General features: G+C 40.6%; 1 protein-coding gene and 1 pseudogene across 12 annotated transcripts in view; both read right to left on the bottom strand.

The window, feature by feature from the left end:
- MGA (MAX dimerization protein MGA) overlaps positions 1-22,078 on the bottom strand; it is a 145,423-nt gene that overhangs the window by 98,381 nt on the left and 24,964 nt on the right. For 5 of the 12 annotated variants that reach the window (XM_043471534.1, XM_043471544.1, XM_043471541.1 and 2 more), the window contains exon 1: positions 652-773. The exons of 4 other annotated variants lie outside the window; for them this stretch is intronic. The gene's annotated coding sequence lies outside the window, so the exon portion shown is untranslated. Of the gene's footprint in view, positions 1-304; positions 620-651; positions 774-22,078 lie in introns of those variants that run through there. 3 more of the 12 variants (XM_043471545.1, XM_043471540.1, XM_043471538.1) reach the window with 3 other exon arrangements.
- LOC122443428 lies at positions 16,922-19,413 on the bottom strand (annotated as a pseudogene).

The raw sequence follows: 22,078 nt of genomic DNA, 5'->3' as shown, positions 1-22,078 counted from the left end.
ACACTTTCGAACCACCGGTCCTTTGTTTACCAAGTTCCCAGTCCTATACAACTCACTTCCTCGACCTCCTTCCTTATTAAACTCGCGGTCTTGCTTCAAACAACTTGTCAGGAAATTACATGGTAGACGAAAGGTTTATACAGGTGTCAAAATGCTGCACACAGCTCCTTAGAAATGCGAGGTCAGCACCGTTTCCTTCGGAGTTTTGGAACGCCGAGACCTGGGCTCTAAAAGGCAAAGCGCACAAGCACGGCTCTCGACCTAAAGCCCCACGACTGGCTGGAAGGCGTCACGCGGATCGTACCATGCGGTGCAGCACCCCACACACGCGAGGGCAGGGCTGCGCCAGGGGCGCTTCTCACCCCGCCCGCCTCGTGGCCGCTCTAGCTGGCGTCGATGTTCCGAGTTCGCCGCGCGACGCGGAAGTGAGGCCGGGGACGCGCGCGAGGTGACATGCGCAGCCTCGCTCAGAAGCCCATAGGCGCGCGCCAAAGGCGGCCCCGCGCAAGGCCCGGCCTGGCCGGGGCGTGCGAAGATCGCTCAGTGGAACGCTCCTCACCCCGTAAAAAATACACAAGAGCTTCAAACTCTCGGAAAACTCCAATCCGGCCAGTACTAAGGAGACGCCCTCCACCCGGGCCCGAGAGTTACCGTGCGGGGCGTGGCCGGCCTCACCCGGAGTCCTTCACATCCCGCTGGGGGCGGGTTATTCTGTTCGGTTCGCACACCGTGTGTCCGCTCCAGCTGAAGAGCCTGCGCGCGCATCGGACGTACACGTCATCGCGCACGCGCTCCTACCCGCTCGGAGCCCGTCGCGCAAGCGCAAAAGGAGGCGCGAGCAGCACCTCCCTCGCCCCTCCCCCAACGCCAGGAGGCCAAACGGCCCGGGAGCTGAGACAAGACCCTTGGGACCCGCCCCTGGAGCTGAAGCGGCTGCCTTTCCGGGTACCAGCAACCGAGAAGAGCCTACTGAAGCTTCCAGAATCAAGAATGGCGAGGCAGGAGGGAGGCATCCCAATTCCCTCAGCCTCGCACACGAAGCCTTCGTGAAAACTGTGAAACCTTTGCCCGCGGGCTTTCTCATCTGTGACTGCCACCTTTTCCCTTGGGCTCCTCGCTGGCCCCGCCCCTGCTGCGCCCAGCCCCACCCACGTGAGATTCCGCAGCCCCCAGGCTTTACAAGTCCGTCAAAAGAATCGGAGATCTTCCTCCCCACTGTGCTGTGGTCTTGGGAGAGAGCCACGACGTCGGGAAACCTTGAAGAAAACATCCTGTGAGACGGGTGATCAATTTTGAAACATCCACGACAGAAGACCACTAGTAAAGTAGGGAGGAGTCCGAAAACCTCAGTGCCAAGTGAGAAAGGAAGAAAGGCTACTAGCTCACCTGATAGATCTCGATAAAAGCCGTAAAACGTGGAAATGAGAATTTTGCACGATAGAGAGTATTATCCAAGGTTAATGCCCTAATCCTGCGTTTTTAATTTTTGTTTGTTCGAGATATTTAAGCTATGAGGTACAAACAAAAAACTGCTGAATTAACTTGATGGTATGGTATTTCTCCCAACCAAATATCAAAAATATCTTTCTTCTTCCCTACCCCTTACCAGCCATTCTTTCTTCTCTGCTAACATCCAGTAAAAAGACAATCGTTTAAAGTGGGAGAAAAGAGGCAAAAGAGAAGTAGGAAGTAAGAGGGCATAAATTGTGGTCCATGCTTCCACTTTCCTGTCATTCTCTTAGAAGAACTGGCAAATACTGAGAACCTATTACCGGCTAGGTGACTTAATATAAAACACTGTGAAGGAGAAGGAGGAAGAAAAGAGCCAAGAGGAAGAGGCTTATCCAACAAGACGTTAATCTGTGCTCTGGACTCCAGGCATATTAGGAAGGGTCTTCTTTTCCTTCTGCTCTTCCTGAGAGGATACGCCACACCAGGAGGAGAAACTGCTGAAATCAGTATGGAAAGGAAAATATGCAGGCTAACGTTGACGGACTTCTGAAGTTGCTCTGAAACCCCCATTCAAGCACTGTCAACCACATTTGTTGCATTACTGGTGCAACAAAATAATAATATGCAAGATCCTAGGCAAAATTGAAAAGTAAGTTTTCCACACCTTCCTCCTCTTCCCTGACCCCAAGAACCTCTTTCCTGGAAGCTGCCTTTTCAGAATCTCCCACCTCATCCAAGAATGCCTTCCTCTCAAAGGTCTAAGGTTTCCTCTTACAAAATTTCCATTTTCTAAAAAAAAAAAAAAATTCCATTTTCTGAAACAAAAATAAAATTTGTGTTGACTTATTATTTAAGCATCTAATCCTAAAGTCTAAATGAATGATGACTGATTAACAACCATGTCTAGCCAGAGGTGCATCCGCAAAAGAACAAGTTAACACTGGAGAATCTGTGAGGACACCTTGGTGGTGAGGGAGAATGAAGTTTTTCTTTTGCTTCTCTCTCCCTACATCAAGCAAACATTATGAAATGCCAGGCACTTAAAAAAATTCAAGATTCAGCACTGGATTTCCTGGTGGGAGAGGTAAACTACTTGTATTTTTTCAGAGTGGAATCTGCCTAACCTATAAAGAGCTAGAGATGTACTATCAAGAATCTGAGAACTTATTAAACTGTTTTTATATGTAATCTAAAAATAACATTGCCACACTATTTTAGTGGCCTATTTTTTATTTAATATCATTCTCTCTCTCTCTTTAGTCACTATGTCATGTCCGACTCTTGTGACCCCATGGGCTGTAGCCTGCCAGACTCCTCTGTCCATGGGATTCTCCAGGCAAGAAGACTGGAGTGGGTTGCCATTTCCTTCTCCAGAGGATCTTCCCAACCCAGGGATCAAACCCAGGTCTCCTGCACTGCAGGCAGATTCTTTACCAAATGAGCTACAAGGGAAGCCCAACATCATGTCATGCTAGTACCAAGTAACCACTTTTTTGTTTCGGCTTCTTCAAGTAACCTCTGTGTTTACATTCAGTGTTTAATGCAGTGTTTCTCAGACCAGGATCCTTGGGTGTATTCTCTGCATATATAAGAATGACTTCCTTTAAAAGGCTTATTATATAATCCAACTTTTTAAAATTCCAAACTAACTGCAAGAATTGATGCTTGTGAGTTTCACAGGCAGACCTCAATGGTTCAGTTGAAGAGCACTCAGTGACTATGTCTCTGCCCAGTTCTGGAATATTCAAGGAGTTTCCACATGACATCGGTTTGCTGGTGGATTCTGTTTAAGTTGAATCCACTTAAATCATTGGGACTGAGTGGTTGAATCCCTGGGGCCGAGCTGCAAGTGCCAGGAGATCCTGCTCCTTTCTATCGGAATTCTCTCACTATTAGGGGGGTGGGGATAGAGAATGCATGCAATATAAACAATCTGGCTAAAAAGTACAGTTTTGAACCAAGATTCTTTATAAACACATAAACCCTACCAATTTACATGAACATTTTTCCTACTCAATAAATATTTGAGTGCCTTGTATATGCTGAGGAGAAAAGACAGGCACCTCATGTACTGTTAAGATGTCTGCACTAGAACTCCAAAGAGTTGGCACCACTTAAACAGAATCCACCAGCAAGACAAACTATACTCCTTATCCAGTCTATTCAGATCCCACCTTCCCAGTTCCAATTTCTACTGAAGACATACCTCCCTCAAATGACTAAAAGAGAAAATGATGACACTCTTCAGATGAGACCAACACCACCCCTCATAACTCCTGGGTTGCTATCCCTTTTACACTCTCCTGTTGTTGTTGTTGTTGAATTGCTAAGTCGCATCCAACTCTTTGCAACCCCATGGACTGCAGCACGCCAGGCTTCCCTATCCTTCACTATCTCCCGGAGTTTGCTCAAACTCATGTCCATTGAATCAATGACATCATCCAACCACCTCATCCTCTCTCGTCCCCTCTTCTGCCCTCAATCTTTCCCAGGAGCAAGGTCTTTTCCAAGGTCTATTCTTGCCTCGAGAACCCCATGAACAGTACAATATCTTAAGTCAATACAATAAAGACCATTCTTAGAATAGCTACATACAGACTAGGTCACAAAAGCGGCTTGTTTTTGTTTTCTAACCAAAAAAACAACTACTTTTACTAGCCACGTTTCACTGAAAACTTATGTGCTAGGCAGAAAAAAAAGGGATCATATCAGTTTATATACAACCCCATCTTTGCCTACTCTTTATTAATGCAACTAAAACCAACTCATATAGATAAAGTACAACTGGTTCAACATGTGAAACTTAAAAGTGGCAGGACTCCTGCCCTGAAGCAGCTCTAATAATCTATCCAATGAATAGCTTTGAAAGTTTCTTAATCAGGGACTTTCCTGGTGGTCCAGTGGTTAAGACTTTGCCTTCCAATGCAGGGGGTGCAGGTTCGATCCCCAGTCAGGGAGCTAAGATCCCACATGCCTCACAGACAAAACCAAAAGCAGAAAGTAGAAGCAATATTGTAACAAATTCAATAAAGACTTTTTAAAAATGGTCCACATCAAAAAAAAAAAAAATCTTAAAAAACTTTCCTAATCAGTATAGTAATGTGATTAAAAGCATATTTTAGAAAATATCTGTTAATATCTATTAACAAAAGTAAGAATGGAAAAGAGAAACAAATGTGGTGGAATGTTATCAATGTTCATGAAGAAACACCATTGCTGCTGCCCCATATCTTAAGCCTGCAGAATCATATTTCTTACCCTTTGCCTAAGATCTTCTCAGATGCCTCAAACCTAACTTACTTATCCTTCATGCCTAGATTTAAATGTCAATTCTTCAAGAAACTTTCCTTAACCCTCAGCATGAGATGTCTCCCCGTTTTGTGCTCTCACAGTACCATATATTTCTTACAACACCTGCCACAACTGTAATTATTTTTTAAATTATGCATTAATGAATGTTTTGCCCACTAGACTGTTTGCTTTATTCTAGTGCCTACCACAATCCCTGGAACAGAGCAAACCCATATCTGTTGACCAAATGAATATGAAACTATAGGTCCTAGTTTTCCAGGCAAGTCTAAATATCAAATAATGAATTAATGTGCAACAATTTGGGATTTGGAAAACAGGATCATACTACTTTAAACCATATTCACATTAATAGTAACAAACAAACATCCTACTTTGGCCAACATTTTCCAAAAGTGTACAGTTGTAGTTAGAAAAAACTAGTACCATTGACTCTTAAATTAATTTCTCCTGAGAGGAATGGATAAATATTATTGACAGGGCAGATGCTTCAAGAGGTAAGAATGGTTTTCAAGGAAAATCCAACTAGTTGCTGACTGCCTTTGCATGCGTGACTTTTAACTATTATCTAGGAAATCAACAAAGGCAAGCAGATTCTTTGCATTGGGAGAAATTCTGTGATTCCATAATTTACTATCTGGTAACAAAAGCAACAAGTCATAACAGAGACTGCCATCTGCATATACAAAAAAAAAAAAAAAAATCAGTAAATATCTTCAAGATGAAAGGATAACAGTGAATTTGTTTTAGTAATATTTAAAGAGGGAGATGTCAGAAATCAGTAAAATAAATGAAGTTCAGAGAGCTAGTTTCAGAAGGATTACAAAGCAAAAAAAGAATAGGTCTAAAAGAAAAGTAAACAATAAATATTTTCAATGTAGTACTGAGCCCTCAGAAGAAACACCTTATCCAAGAAAGCATAAAAAGAAGAAAAGGAAAAAGTTTATAGCCTAGGGCAGCACAGGGATTTAAAACACACATGAGAGCATATAAAAACAAAAACTAGAATTACTGGCCAAAGAAGATGACTGAGAGACACTGAAGTGCAAGACTGGAATCAAGCAAAAATCAAGAAATCTATGACAGAAAAATACACTGAAAATCTGTCTGCAAATGCATATGAAAGAAATCATGCTTACTTTGCAAGAAGGGCACCACTGCCTCATGGATATGAGCTGTGGTGATCAACATAGTGGTTCCGAAACTACTAGTACACTACAAAAGAGTAAAATTTCCCCCAAAGATTTAAATGACCATCACAAGGTGAGCAGATTTTTATCTTACAAGGTATACCACCTACTATTACCATTCTTTCTTAAAATAAAGAATGGAGTTTAATATTTATTTTTTGGTGGGGCCACTCCTCATGGCTTGTGGGATCTTAGTTCCCCAACCAGCGACTAAACCTGGGCCTCCTGTAATGGAAGTGCAGAGTCTTAACCACTGGAAGGCTAGGGAATTCCCAAAATAATGGGTATTTTAAGACCAAAAATCAAGGAAACCATATCTCATGATGATTAATAATCATTTATTTTTAATACATTTAGATAGAAGAAACATATACTCCACCGTCCTTACTTCATGATATACCACTGAAAATTTGCAGCAGGTGTTTAGAAATGACTGCTAGCCATATGGCAAGCTCCCTGGATAGCTAAGACTTGGTCTTCTGGGGAAAAAATAACATAAAAGAGGCCTGGGACAGGGTAATAAATCACCTTGCCAAGAAGTCAAGAGTCAGCCTTTCCTCATCAGAAACAGTGGAAGGGAAGAGGATGTTAGAGCCAGGAGACACTCCAATCCAGACTAAAAGACAGGCATATGATTAGCAGGCTACTCTGAGTGTATGTGTTAGTGGGGGGCAGGAAGTATTACTGAAAACAAGATACCTTTACCACTGTGGCAAGATCCTACACCCTTGGTAGAGATATGTGAGAACAATGCAGCGAAATCAAGCACCAAGGTCAGACTGGGTGAGCCACCCACTCAATCAATGCATACTTAAGAAACACTGTGGGATACATAGTGGCTCATGGTAACGAAAGAAGAGGTAGGTCAAGCTAAGCTTCAAGCATATCAGACATAAGGGAAAAACAGTTCAGTAGCTCAGTTGTGTCTGACTCTCTGCGACCCCATGGACCGCAGCACGCCAGGCCTCCCTGTCCATCACCAACTCCTGGAGTTTACCTAAACTCATGTCCATTGAGTCGAGAATGCCATCCAACCATCTCATCCTCTGTTGTCCTCTTCTCCTCCTGCCCTCAATCTTTCCCAGCATCAGGGTCTTTACAAATGAGTCAGCTCTTCGCATCAGGTGGCCAAAGGATTGGAGTTTCAGCTTCAACATCGGTCTTTCCAATGAACACCCAGGACTGATCTCCTTTAGGATGGACTGGGTGGATCTCCTTGCAGTCCAAGGAACTCTCAAGAGTCTTCTCCAACACCTCAGTTCAAAAGCATAAATTCTTCAGTGCTCAGCTTTCTTTATAATCCAACTCTCACATCCATACATGACTACTGGAAAAACCACAGCTTTGACTAGACACCTTTGTCAGCAAAGTAATGTCTCTGCTTTTTAGTATGCTGTCTAGGTTGGTCATAACTTTCCTTTCCAAGGAGTTAAGTGTCTTTTAATTTCATGGCTGCAGTCACCATCTGCAGTGATTTTGGAGCCCAAAAAAGTAAAGTCTGTCTGTGTTTCCCCATCTATTTGCCATGGAGTGATGGAACTAGATACCATGATCTTAGTTTTCTGAATGTTGAGCTTTAAGCCAACTCTTTCACTCTCCTCTTTCACTTTCATCAAGAGGGTCTTTAGTTCTTCACTTTCTGCCATAAGGGTGGTGTCAACTGCATATCTGAGGTTATGGATGTTTCTCCCGGCAATCTTGATTCCAGCTTGTGCTTCTTCCAGCCCGGCGTTTCTCATGATGTACTCTGCATATAAGTTAAATAAGCAGGGTGACAATATACAGCCTTGATGTACTCCTTTTCCTATTTGGAACCAGCCTGTTGTTCCATGTCCAGTTCTAACTGTTGCTTCCTGACCTGCATACAGGTGTCTCAAGAGGCAGGTCAGGTGGTCTGGAATTCCCATCTCTTTCAGAATTTTCCATAGTTATTGTGATCCACACAGTCAAAGGCTTTGGCATAGTCAATAAAACAAAAATAGATGTTTTTCTGGAACTCTCTTGCTTTTTTGATGATCCAAGGGAAAAACAGTGGGGTTAAAAAAAAAAAAAAAAAAAAAAACTTGTTTATCTGAGAAGTAAACCTGAGAAGATTTTAAATATAACTTTAAAACAAACATTGAAAAAGGCCTGTATAATCTTTACCCTTACTAAAAATGTTAGCTGTGATCTAACCACTGGAGGGCAGGGAATACCTATTAAATGAAAGGAAAAGGATGTATTGAAATACAGAATATAAAGATTATTCGAGCAAGTTGAATACAGTACATTATCCAAATTATCTATATATAGATTGTAGAGATTACACAAAGATGATATTTTTCATCCCAGGATTATTTCCACCCAACATTCTCTAAATAAGGATATAATCGGCTAAGAAATATGTGTTAAGCACCAACTATGTGCAAGGCACTGAACCAGGGATAGAAGAATGAATAAAAATAAGTCCCCTTGAGTTCTAGATGAAAAGACAGGATAATAATATTGCAAAGTTATTGCTGGCAGTTTCGAAAAATCCTTCTAGGAACACCATAGGAATGCACACAGTCTAGGAATTCTAAAAAGTTACAAAGAAGAGACGACTTTTGAGCTGGTTCCTGGAGGAAAAATAAAATTAATGGGAGAGAAAAGAAAAACAATGAAGGCAGTAGCTATACAGTCAGTAAAGAGAACTACAATAAACTACTCAGAATTTGGAGATAGGGATGTCTTTATAAAATAATGAAGTAAAGATCAATGCAACAAGTACAATTAGTACCATGTAGAAGTAACCTACCCTAAGAACTGGGATTGGACACTGGGGAAATATTTATCCAGTCTATAACTCCACAATGCTCCTGATTCACTCATTCAAACATTTAGATCCCTACTCTGTAGTGTCAAACATTTATCAGAGGTATACAAAAGAAAACCTAGAGAAGCACAGGGAATGAAGAAACTGTCACTGAATTATCACGGAAGACTTAGCATTAAATAAAGGATGTCTAGAAATTGATAAAGCAAAGGAGGAAAGGTATCCTAATTAGAAAACAGCTTGTGCAAAGGTACCTGACATAAAATAGAATTCATTAACTCCTCCAGTCAAACATTTTTTGTGCATTTACCACATACAGATCACAAAAACAAGACATGATTTCTGCTCTTAGCTTGCAATCAATTATCAGACAACCAATTATCAAATAATCAATAATGACAGCAAAAAATAAAGCTATTGTTTTATGGCTTTTTTTCCAGGGAGAAAATAGAAGCACAAATAAAGGGCAGCTAAATCAGACTAAATCAAAGCTATGGTTTTTCCAGTAGTTATGTATGGATGTGAGAGTTGGACCGTAGAGAAGGCCGAGTGCAGAAGAATTATGCTTTCGAATTGTGGTGCTGGAGACAACCCTTCAGAGTTCCCGGGACTGCAAGGAGATCAAACCAGTCAATCCTAAAGAAAATCAGTCCTGAATATTTCATTGGAAGGACTGATGTTGAAGCTGAAACTCCAATACTTTGGCCACCTGATGCAAAGAGCTGACCCACTGGAAAAGACCCTGATACTGGGAAAGGTTGAGGGCAGGAGAGAAAGGGCTGACAGAGGATGAGATGGCTGGATGGCATCATCAACTCAATGGACACAAGTTTGAGCAAATTCAGGGAGATAGTTAAAGACAGGGAAACCTGGCATGCTGCAGTCCATGGGGTTGCAAAGAGTTGGACATGACTGAGCCACTGAACAACAACAAAATCAGACGAAGGAGGTTAGAAAAGAACTCCCAGAGAAAGTGAAGAATGAGTAGAAATTAGCAAGGTATGAAAGAGCTGTGGGCATAGTGGGTACAGAAGAATAGCACTTCAGACAGAAAGCAGGCTGTGTAAAGACAGAAAGAAGAGGGAACCCATTTCGGGGGGCACAAGTACTGTAATATGGCTACAATTAAAAATGTCTGTGATCTATGGAGAAGCGTAATTATAGGTCTAGAAAAGGCAAAGGGGCCATATTTTATATTACCTAGCAAATAAGAGGTGGAAATTCATCTTATGAAAAGAAGAGACAAAAATGTACAATGTGAGATTCTGCCTGTTGCTATTCAATGTTAAAATGCTCTATTAAAGAAACTGAGAACCTAAAAAAAAAATTCATTCAAGGGATTATAAGAAGATATAGGAAATACTCAAATTCACATGTTTTAAGAAAACTACTTCTGGCCACTGCTTAAGACCATGTGGAAGATAACAAGACTAGAAGCTAATCAGACTTCTCTCCATATACACCTAGATAGTCGCTCACATCAGAAACTCAACTCTTGACACGTGCCTCTTCCTTACCTGCCCAAAGTTCTAGTCAATCACCAAATTTTCCTGTTGTTTCAACATCCCTGACTTACTGACCATGATATGATCTCAAAAAGCACCACATAACTGCCCTTACTAGAACTTACCATAGTTCTAATTTTTATATTTAATTGTATAATTCTTTCATTGTCTTATTTCTTCCCCTATCCCATCACCCCCACAAGCTGACTAAATTAGAAATTGTATCCTTTTTAACCTCAACACTGTACCCTCAGCATCAATCACAGTGCCTAGCACTTTTGAGAATGTGTTAGTCGCCCAGTCGTGTCCGACTCTTTGCGATCCCATGGACTGTAGCCAGCCAGGCTCCTCTGTCCATGGGATTCTCCAGGCTAGAATACTGGAGTGAGTTGCCATTTCCTTCTCCAAGGGATCTTCCCGACCCAAAAACTGAAGTCGGGTCTCCTGCATTGCAAGTAGATACTTCTACCGTCTGAGCTACTAGGGAAGCCTAGTTGTTAGAGGCACTCAATTTAAAACACTTTAAATCCACACATTTCATTCCACCTCCGCTGCTGCCACCCTAGTCCTAAATAACAATAGTGCTTACCTGAGCTACTGCAATGACTTTTTTTTTTTCAACAAACTGTATCTCTAGGCACTCATTCTAGCTCTTCTCTAGTCTATTCTCCACACAGCAGCAAGTGGCACTTTCTAAACATAAATCAGTTCATGCCAACTCTGCCATTTATAACCTTCCATTAGCTTTTCATTTCACTCAGAATAAAATCCAAACTCCTTAATATGGCCTACAGATCTTTGCATTCACATCGGTCTCCCCATAACGTACCATACTCCAGACACAACAACCTTCTGTTCGTCAAATGCTCCAAACCCTTTCCGAGGCCTTTGCACCACTTTTTCTTTTTGCCTGAAATGCTTTTAGGCCTCACAAACCCTCAGTTAGCATTTATTCATCTTTCAAGCCTGTGTAAATGCCACTGTCTCAATGCTATCTCTACTGCCAACTCTAAATTCTCTCAAAATATCCTGTTATGTTACTTCATGACACTTATCAATATGTGTGATCACTTACTTGTGATCATATAATGTCTATTTCCTCCACAAATAATAAAAGCTAACATTTACTGAGCATTTTACATACATTAACTCATTTAATCTCAATAATCAGTGAAGCAGGAATTCTCTCAACTTCAAAGATGAAACTGAGGTACAGAGAGGTTAAGTAATTTGCTCTAGGTCATAAAGCAGTAAGGAGTCAAAATTTGAACCCAAAGTTCACACTTTTAAATCGCTATACTACTGAATAACCTTTAAGAGAACAGAGTAACTGTATTTGCTTTGTATATCATTATATACTTAGGCCTCGTGCTAAATATAAAGCAGGCATTCACATATTTGCAGAATCAATGGATTAATAAACAAGAGACAGATGATTGGATTCAGAGGCATACGTGAAAGGTGTAAGAATAAAGTGGGACAGAGGCAATGACAACAGCATCGATTTTGGACATGCTGAATTAAACACAGCTCAGGAACATCTTAGATGTCAGTCAACTTCTTAATTAGAAGACCACAGACTTTTAAGAAGTTCATGAAGGAACACTGTAAGACAGTATGCAAAACCCTAAGACAGTATGCAAGACTTCAGCATTTCTGAGAGATCACATAAGGCAGTCTAATGGTTTTGCAATGCTGCTCAGAGCAACCACAAATTCTAATAATGCAATAATGACAACAGCTTTTCAGGCACTACACTTATCCCTATATGTTGTATTTTATATTACCAGTGCATACCCTTCAAGTCAAAACAAGAAGATAAAACTGAGCTTCAAATATCATACTTTTAAGATACAATGAAGTGTAGATAATTTTGTTATCAAAATAGATTAACAAAGCATTAGGTTGATTATGCAACGATTCTACAGCTGTGCTGAAAGAATACAAAATACATCAACAGTATCAGAATAAACAGTCATCACAGTATTTCCAACTCATGGGAAAACACAATCAGAAAAATTAGAAAACTTAAAAGAGGATCTCTTCACAGCTGAATTTCTTCACAAAAGTAAAAATGAGGATGGAACCAAAATAAGCTTGTGAGTGGCTCATTTGTTAGCCACAAGGAAAGCCTTTTCAATGGTGAGTTAATTAAATCAACTTATAACTATAGCAGTCAAAGAAAAGTGTCTAGAGAAAATAAATCTGAGATTATAAACCTTTTGGCAAAAATAGTAGTTCAAAGAGCTGAAGACATTTGTTTTCAACGTCAACAAGAAACTATTTCATTCATTAATTAAAAAACAACCATACAATATCAAGGCAAATGATTTTGCGTGCTTTCCTTGGCTCTTGATGAGTCAGATAATTAGCCTGTATGAATAATCTGCATATAGGCAAGAATATTTTCAAAGAAACTTCCCAAACACTAATTTAGTGCAACCTGAAGTAGAATCTGCTAGGATGCATTACAACCGATAGGGTAAAAATACACGTGGGCCGAAAAGGGCTTCATTGGACAAATTTACAAAGTTTATGAAAATTTAGGAAGTTTAAAGCCTACAGTTATTCACTGCATTATTCATCAGAAGGTACTTTGCAGAAAATAACTGAATCTATCTTATTTTATTCAACTAGTAGTGTCAGTGATTAACTTCCCTCTCATGGACTTAACTATCCTTGATTTCATGAATTTTTGTCAGAAATACAGAACAGACTTTTGGACTCTGTGGGAGAAGGCGAGGGTGGGATGTTTTGAGAGAAGAGCACCGAAACATGTATATTATCTATGGTGAAACAGATCACCAGCCCAGGTTGGATGCATGAGACAAGTGCTCAGGCCTGGTGCACTGGGAAGACCCAGAGGGATCGGGTAGAGAGGGAGGTGGGAGGGGGGATCAAGATGGGGAATACATGTAAATCCATGGCTGATTCATGTCAGTGTATGACAAAAACCACTATAATATTGTAAAGTAATTAGCCTCAAACTAATAAAAATAAATGAAAAAAAAAAAAAAAAGAAGATGAATATCCTGATTTGCCCTACCACTAAGTAGTAAGCTTAGCAGTGGTAAAATTTCACTGTAATTTTCTGAGCTAAAATTTTTGTGAATGAGAAGAACTGCCCTAAACAACTATTATTGAACAATGAATAGACTTGTAAATTAGCTTTTCCTACAGACTTAATAGGGGCTTCCCAGGCAGTGCAGTGGTAAAGAATCTGCTTGCAATTAGGAAACACAAGAGATGTGGGTTCAATCCCTGGGTCGGGAAGATCCCCTAGAAAAGGAAATGGCAACCCACTCTGGTATTCTTGCTTGAGAAAGCCCATGGACAGAGGAACCTGGCGGAATACAGTTCATGGGATCACAGAGTCGTACATGACTGAGCAACTACACACGCACAGACTTGATAATGGAAGTTCCTCAAATAATTTTAAAAAACAGAACTTCCATATGACCCAGCAATTCCACTCCTGGGAATATACCCAAAAAAACCCCACACTAATTCAAAAACATAACATGCACCCCCATGTTCACAGCAGCATTATTAACAATTGCCAAAATGTGGAATGAATGGATAAAGAAGATGTGATATATCTTCACACAAACACACACATACATACATGCTGAGAAAGTTATACACACACACACACACAATACTACTCAGCCATAAAAAAAGATTGAAACTTTGCCATTTACAATAATATTGATGGACTTGGAGAGGATTATGCTAAGTAAATCAGACACAGAAAGACAAATACTGTATCACTTATATGTGGAATCTAAAAAATAAAACTAGCGAACATAACAACAACAACAAAACCAGTCTCATAGATACAGAGCACAAACTACTGCTTATCTATGGGAAGGAATAAAGTAGGGGTTGAGAATTAAGAGGTACAAACTACTATGTATAAAATAATTAAACTACAAGGATATATTGTATGGCACAGCGAATAAAGTCAATATTTTATGATAACTATAAATGGAATATAACGATTTTCTCACAGTTCTCTCTCTTCACTGTAATCTGTATCTCCACAGAGCCAGAAGTGATTGCCATTCACTTGTCTTTCTACTGAAGCTTCTAGATCATGATCACCCTCCTTCATGGCCCCACATTCAAGATATATCTTCTCGTCACTAGCATCATCTGATCCCTTAGTCATACCCTCCTCCTCCACTGAAAACGTAGGAGCCCAGTTCCACGTAATCGTCTATACTAAGTTTCTTATTACAATTTTGAGAGATTTCAGTGTCCATGAAGATTACCCATCCAATTAATGTCCATTAGAATGCACAGACCTCTTCGGTTCCAAGGATTCTTAGCTCAACTCTATTTTAAGCATCTATTAATTCTTCAGTGCTTTACTCTGAACCACACCATCATTTCAAACTGCTCTCCCTCGATTACTCCAAGAGCTCACAAAAATCTTACTCTGACTTTACTTACTCTATTTATAATTTACTTACTTTACAGAAACCTCTTGTCCCTCAAATCCTGATTCCTCCCAACCCAGAGCCTATGGTTGGACATTTAAATATCTTAGCAGCAACTTCAGATTTCTACCCCATTCTCTGAACCTGACCACAACACCACAGCTCCAGGTCTACAACCTCTTGCTCCTTCCCCTTTTCCTCTCTCTAGCCTCTTCTTCCTCACCTCCTTTATCACCTGCCATTTACTCTTCCACCAACTGTGAGGGGGATTCCACCCTTAGCCCCCTACTGAAACTGCTTTTAAGGTCACCGTGACTTCTTAGTAATCAAATGAGTATCTTTCCTGTCTTTATTTTTTTTTATATCAATGTACTGTATTTGACGCTGTTACTGCTCCCTCCTGAATTTTTCTACTCATTAACACGCTGGCCAGCACACAGCAGATGCTCAAATATATTTGAATAAATGCATAAGGGTACAAAATGAAACAACATCATGCACTTCTCTAGAGAGATAACTGTGAGTCAATAGCCCATGAAACATTCATGGTAATTAACCAAAACTCAAGGACCAAATTAGACTAAGCAGCATGTATCAGTAATGGAACAATTAGTTCAATTACATGATTTTCTCCAGTCATTCTCAACACCAGAAATCATAAACAGAAAACTAGGACTGATGATAAGCAAGGGCAAAGTAATGAAAATTCTAAAAGAATCTAGAGTGCTAAGAAAAGCACAATACAAACCCTTTTTGTATTTTTTACTAAGTACCATATGATAAACTCCCTATGCTGCTGCTGCCAAGTCACTTCAGTCGTGTCCGACTCTGTGCGACCCCATAGACGGCAGCCCACTAGGCTCCCCCATCCCTGGGATTCTCCAGGCAAGAACTCTGGAGTGGGTTGCCATTTCCTTCTCCAATGCATGAAAGTAAAAGTGAAGTCGCTCAGTCGTGTCCGACTCTTAGCGACCCCATGGACTGCAGCCTACCAGGCTCCTCCGTCCATGGGATTCTCCAGGCAAGAGTACTGGAGTGGGGTGCCACTGCCTTCTCCAAACTCCCCTATACATGATTTTAAAAAAGACTATGCCTATGTGTCATGAAGACACATGGAAAAGAAAAGAGCTAAACATTCATCAGTCTACAGCACTAAATGATTAAAAATTCATAATAAACTTGAAGTTTAGTTTTTCAAAAGTTATGAGAAGTGAACTAGCTGAAGATACACATGAGAATGTAGAATTACTGCCATCTCAAGCCAAACTTAAACCACAGAAAATTCACTTTGTTTCTAAGCAGATTTCTTCCCACACATTTTCCCTTAATTATTCCCACTGTCAGCATTTTAAATGATTTCAGGTGCTAATGTCAGCAGCAGTACTTAATAAAACGCATTCTTGATTTATATTTGGAAAGGTTTCTTTACAAGATAAAGACACAGGGACCAAACCTTATGGTCCAAACACACCAGAATCCTCTATACCTTCTTGCTATCTGGAGTATTTTGATAAAGCAAACTATATATTCTATACAAAGCAAATGGCTTTCTCCAAAACTTGACTGCTAACAATAGGCTACAGATTTGTATAGCACTTTAAGTTTCTAAAGCATTTTAACATATACTCGTTTCATTTCTAACTCACACCAAGTCTATGAAACAGGCAAGGTAAGCATTTATGCTCTTCTACATCATGAAAAGCCTAGGCTGTTCTCATTATAAATCCCATAGCTAAAAAGCGATGATCAGTCATCATCACCTACAATTTTCTCCTCTCCTATTCCTTTGTCCTCAAACATTCTTATCTCCTTCCTATCCATCATAAAGGAAAATGTATTTCTTCTTTCTGAAACTAATCCCCACTGAAACTCTTAAGACTAAAACCCCCAACCTCCTGTAGAATCTTCAGTTAACTCCTTTTTCTCAACCACAATATCTGCCTTTCCTCTAACTCCATCTCCTCATTCTATAAACATGTTCAAGTCTTCCCTTCTTAAAAAAAATAATCTTTTTTCTCTCAACTCTATTTGTCCCACAAGCTTGACCCACTTCCCCTCCATCCTTTCACTGATTAACATTTAGAGTCTACAACTGAAGGCACTTGTACTACCCTTTCACCACTTCACTAAAACGTTTCTTATTAAAGGTCACCAATGAATTCCTAGTGGCCAAACTCAATAATCACTCTTCAGTTCTTTTTTTTTTTTGGGGGGGGGGGGGGCGCGGAGGGAGAGGACAGATGTCTTTTATTGGTCTGACCGGCGTGACCAGCAGTAGGCCCTGGAAGAACTCCCCTATCTGTCCTGGCTCCCATCTTCCCTTCACTGGAGTTCATGATTCAACTACCGGGGAGAAGGGTGGCAGGCAGAGCCAGGATAAAACATATAAGGATGAGATCTGAAAGGGGCTCCAGGCCATGCATAAAACATAAGGTTACTAGACCATTCAGATAAAATGTCCCTCAGGCAGAGCAGTATCCCTACACAGGCTCCTCGCCAGGAATGGCAGGGATCAGAAAGAAGAGGTTCCTGAGAGGCTGCCTACTGTGCCCTTCGCGCCATCAGCGTCTCCCAGATATTGCTCTCTGCTTCCTTCACACTCCGCTCCAGATAAGATTTTTTCTGTTCCAATTCTTTAATTTTTTCTTCTGCTATCTTCTGTTTCTCTAACAGCTGATTATGAATTGCCTCCTTGGATTAAAGAATAAACATTCTTCCTACACCTTCATACATGTTAGTCTCATCTACCAAAGTCATAATCTCTGTAAGATGTGCATGCTTTTTCATTCTGTTCAGCTGTTCAATCTGTACGTCTGCAAGTTTCACCTTCTGTTGAGTGTCAATAACTTTGGCTTGAAGCTCTGTGAAGGCCTTCTTCAACTCCAGATCCACGGGGCCCGCCATCTTGCTTCTCTGCTGCACCTGCGTCACTCTTCAGTTCTTATCTTCAGTTTTTGGCCTTTGTCCTAAGGTATTTGACACCACTGACCACTTAACCTTTCCTAAAATTTGCTTCACCCCTGGGCTCTACTATGTCCCCCTCTCCTTATTCTTCTACCACCGAATTCCTTCTTAGTCTCCTTTACTGAATTCTCATCTTTGCAAATCACCTACATGTTAATCCTGTGCAGCGTTCCCCCTCTCCTTTCATCTCTTCAGCTAAACACACTTTGTGAGGTCTCTTGCATTCCCAAGCCCTAAGGAAGGAACCATATGCCTATGATTTTTTCAACTCTATGGTCTCTACACTTTCATTTGGTTTGGAAGAAGCTAGAACAAAACAAAAGTGATATCAAATCTCTGGGCAGGAAGGAGGAAAAGAGGAAAGTGGGATAATTTTCTAAGCTTAAAAACAAACAAATCATAATGAAAATATAGGATTGACTGCATAAAAAATTTAACGTTCTGTAAACTAAGACAAATAACATAGAAAATAGATAAAATATACACATATATTATTAATTATAAGCATACCTATAAATATATAACTTGATAGATACATGGAAGAATCAGAAAATTTACTAAAGAAGAAAGTGAACTGTTACTTAAAACCAGTGAAAATGTTCAACATTACTGGCAATTTAGGAAGTTCAATTCAGACCTATTATTTTTTTAATAATGAGGCAATCCATCTATCTTTAATAAGATTTAAAACTGTCCTTGAGCCTCCCCAAAATAAGAATTCCCATTCTAGGAACATTTCTATACATGTTCTAAGACTATCAGATTTAATATTGTTGTTTTTTTTTCCCCCAGTTTGATAACATTATTTAACTATCAGCAGAGTTCTCATCTACATTAACTGCAGATTTTTTAAAGTAGTGACAGGTAACCAATATATAGAGCTTGTATGATGAATCTTCATTGTCATTACATTTTCTGGACAAATACACATGGATATGGTATTCAACACTCCTTATTCCTTTGGCCCACATCACTCTGGTGAGCCTGGTGTCAAAGAACACATCTAGAGTTTCCATCTCTTATGAAAAATTTCTGGATTTTTCTCTCTCTTTTCCTTTTACAGCCAGTCGTGCAGCATGTGGGATCTCAGTTCCCTTATCAAGATCCAACCTGTGCCCCCTACATGGGAAGTGGGGAGTCTTATCCACTCGATAACCAGGGAAGTCCCAGAGCACTCTTCTTGAAGCTCACTCCATAGATGTGAATGGCAATGATTTATTCTCTGGACACTACTAGCTAATGGTAGAATAGCCCTTCCTCTCACCACCCTTCTTTGCAGAAGCCATTCTGCCGGGACCACGTTGGAAAGTAAGAACATGAGGTATTGACGCATTCACTTTTTTAAACAAGGCTTTCCTGGTGACTCAGATGGTAAAGAATCTGCCTCTAATGCAGGAGACCTGGGTTTGATCCTGGGTTGAGAAGATCCTCTGGAGAAGGGAATGTCTACCCACTTCAGTATTCTTGCCTGGAGAATTCCATGGACACAGGAGCCTGGAGGACTACAGTCCAGCAAAAAGTCAGACACAATAGAGTGACTATTTTTAGTTTAATAATATGTTCTTAATAGCCTACGTGGCAGTTACCCCTGCCACATTTCAGGTACTCTTCTAAGTGGTGCTAGAGGACACAGCAGTGAACAAAATAAATAAAAATCAATGTCTGCCTGAAGTTAACATAGGCTTTTAGTCTGGGGGTAAGGGAAAGAGAAAAATTAAACAAGTAAATATATAATATGCTATATGATGACTACTTCAGTTCAGTCGCTCAGTCGTGTCTGACTCTTTGCGACCCCATGAACCACGGCACGCCAGGCCTTCCTGTCCATCACCAACTCCCGAAGTCTACTCAAACTCTTGTCCATCAAGTCTGTGACGCCATCCAACAATCTCATCTTCTGTCATCCCCTTCTCCTCCTGCCCCCAATCCCTCCAGCATCAGGGTCTTTTCCAATGAGTCAACTCTTCGCATGAGGTGGCCAAAGGATTGGAGTTTCAGCATCAGTCCTTCCAACGAACACCCAGGACTGATCTCCTTTAGGATGGGCTGGTTGGATCTCCTGGCAGCCCAAGGAACTCTCAAGAGTCTTCTCCAACACCTCAGTTCAAAAAGCATCAATTCTTCGGCACTCAGCTTTCTTCACAGTCCAACTCTCACATCCATACATGACCACTGGAAAAACCACAGCCTTGACTAGACGGACCTTTGTTGGCAAAGTAATGTCTCTGCTTTTTAATATGCTATCTAGGTTGGTCATAACTTTCCTTCCAAGGAGTAAGCGTCTTTTAATTTCATGGCTGCAATCACCATCTGCAGTGATTTTGGAGCCCCCCAAAATAAAGTCTGACAGTGCTTCCCCATCTATTTCCCATGAAGTGATGGGACCAGATGCCATGATCTTAGTTTTCTGAATGTTGAGCCAACTTTTTCACTCTCCTCTTTCAATTTCATCAAGAGGCTTTTTAGTTCCTCTTCACTTTCTGTCATAAGGGTGGTATCATCTGCATATCTGAGGTTATTGATATTTCTCCTGGGAATCTTGATTCCAGCTTGTGCTTCTTCCAGCCCAGTAATTCTCATGATGTACTCTGCATATAAGTTAAATAAGCAGGGTGACAACATACAGCCTTGACATACTCCTTTTCCTATTTGGAACCAGTCTGTTGTTCCATGTCCAGTTCTAACTGTTGCTTCCTGACCTGCATATAGGTTTCTCAAGAGGCAGGTTAGGTGGTCTGATACGCTCTTCTCTTTCAGAATTTTCCACAGTTTACTGTGATCCACACAGTCAAAGGCTTTGGCATAGTCAATAAAGCAGAAATTGATATTTTTCTGGAACTCTCTTGCTTTTTCAATGATCCAGTGGATGTTGACAATTTGATCTCTGGTTCCTCTACCTTTTCTAGAACCAGCTTGAACATCTGGAAGTTCACGGTTCACATATTGCTGAAGCCTGTCTTGGAGAATTTTGAGCATTACTTTACTAGCGTGTGAGATGAGTGCAACCGTGCGGTAGTCTGAGCATTCTTTGGCATTGCCTTTCTTTGGGATTGGAATGAAAACTGACCTTTTCCAGTCCTGTGGTCACTGCTGAGTTTTCCAAATTTGCTGGCATATTGAGTGCAACACTTTCACAGCATCATCTTTCAGGATTTAAAATAGCTCAACTGGAATTCCATCACCTCCACTAACTTTGTTCGTAGTCATGCTTCCTAAGGCCCACTTGACTTCACATTCCAGGATGTCTGGCTCTAGGTGACTAAGTGCTATAGAAATAATACAGAAAAGATACTAATAGAATTGGGAAAGGTTACAAGTTTTTTTGTTGTTGTTTTTTTTTTTTTTAGGTTACAAGTTTTAACAGTGTGGTTAACAGCTCAATGAAAAGGTGGCATTTAAGTAAGACTTTGAAGGTGATGCACTTCACCTAAAACCCTAAAAGGTGACGCACTCAATATGTCAGCAAATCTGGAAAACTCAGCAGTGGCCACAGAACTGGAAAAGGTCAGTTTTCATTCTAATCCCAAAGAAAGGCAACGTCAAAGCATGTTCAAACTACCATACAATGGCACTCATTTCATAGGAGCGCAAGATAATGCTCAAAAATCCTTCAAGCTAGGCTTCAGTAGTACTTGACCTGAGAACTTCTAGGTATGCAAGCTGGGTTTAGAAAAGTCAGAGGAACCAGAGTTCAAACTGCCAACATTCCTTGGCAGAGAAAGCAACGAGAATTCCGAAAAACATCTACTTCTGCTTTACTGACTACGCTAAAGCCTTTGACTGTGTGGATCACAACAAACTATGGAAAATTCTTAAAGAGATGGGAATATCAGACCACCTTACCTGCCTCCTGAGAAACCTGTATGCAGGTCAAAAAGCAACAGTTAGAACCAAATGTGGAACAACTGACTGGTTCAAAATTGGGAAAGGAGTACGTTAAGACTGTATGTTGTCACCCTGATTATTTAACTTCTATGCAGAGTACATCATACGAAATGCCAGCCTGACTGAATCACAAGCTGGAATCAAGATTGCTGGGAGAAATATCAGTAACCTCAGAAACACAGATCACACCACCCTTGTGGCAGAAAGCAAAGAAGAACTAAAGAGCCTCTTGATGAAAGTGAAAGAGGAGAGTGAAAAAGTTGGCTTAAAACTCAACATTCAGAAAACTAAGATCATGGCATCTGGTCGCATCACTTCATGGCAAACAGATGGGGAAACAGGGGAAAGAGTGACAGGCTTTATTTTTGGGGCTCCAAAATCACTGCAGATGGTGATTGCAGCCATGAAATTAAAAGACACTTACTCCTTGGAAGAAAGTGAAAGTCACTCAGTCGTGTCCAACTCTTTGTGACCCCATGGACTGTATAATCCATGGAATGCTATAGGCCAGAATAATGGAGTGGGTAGCCTTTTCCT

This window comes from Cervus canadensis, chromosome 6, assembly GCF_019320065.1.
Source record: "Cervus canadensis isolate Bull #8, Minnesota chromosome 6, ASM1932006v1, whole genome shotgun sequence".
Taxonomy (NCBI): domain Eukaryota; kingdom Metazoa; phylum Chordata; class Mammalia; order Artiodactyla; family Cervidae; genus Cervus; species Cervus canadensis.
This window is presented reverse-complemented; position numbering and strand designations above follow the sequence as displayed.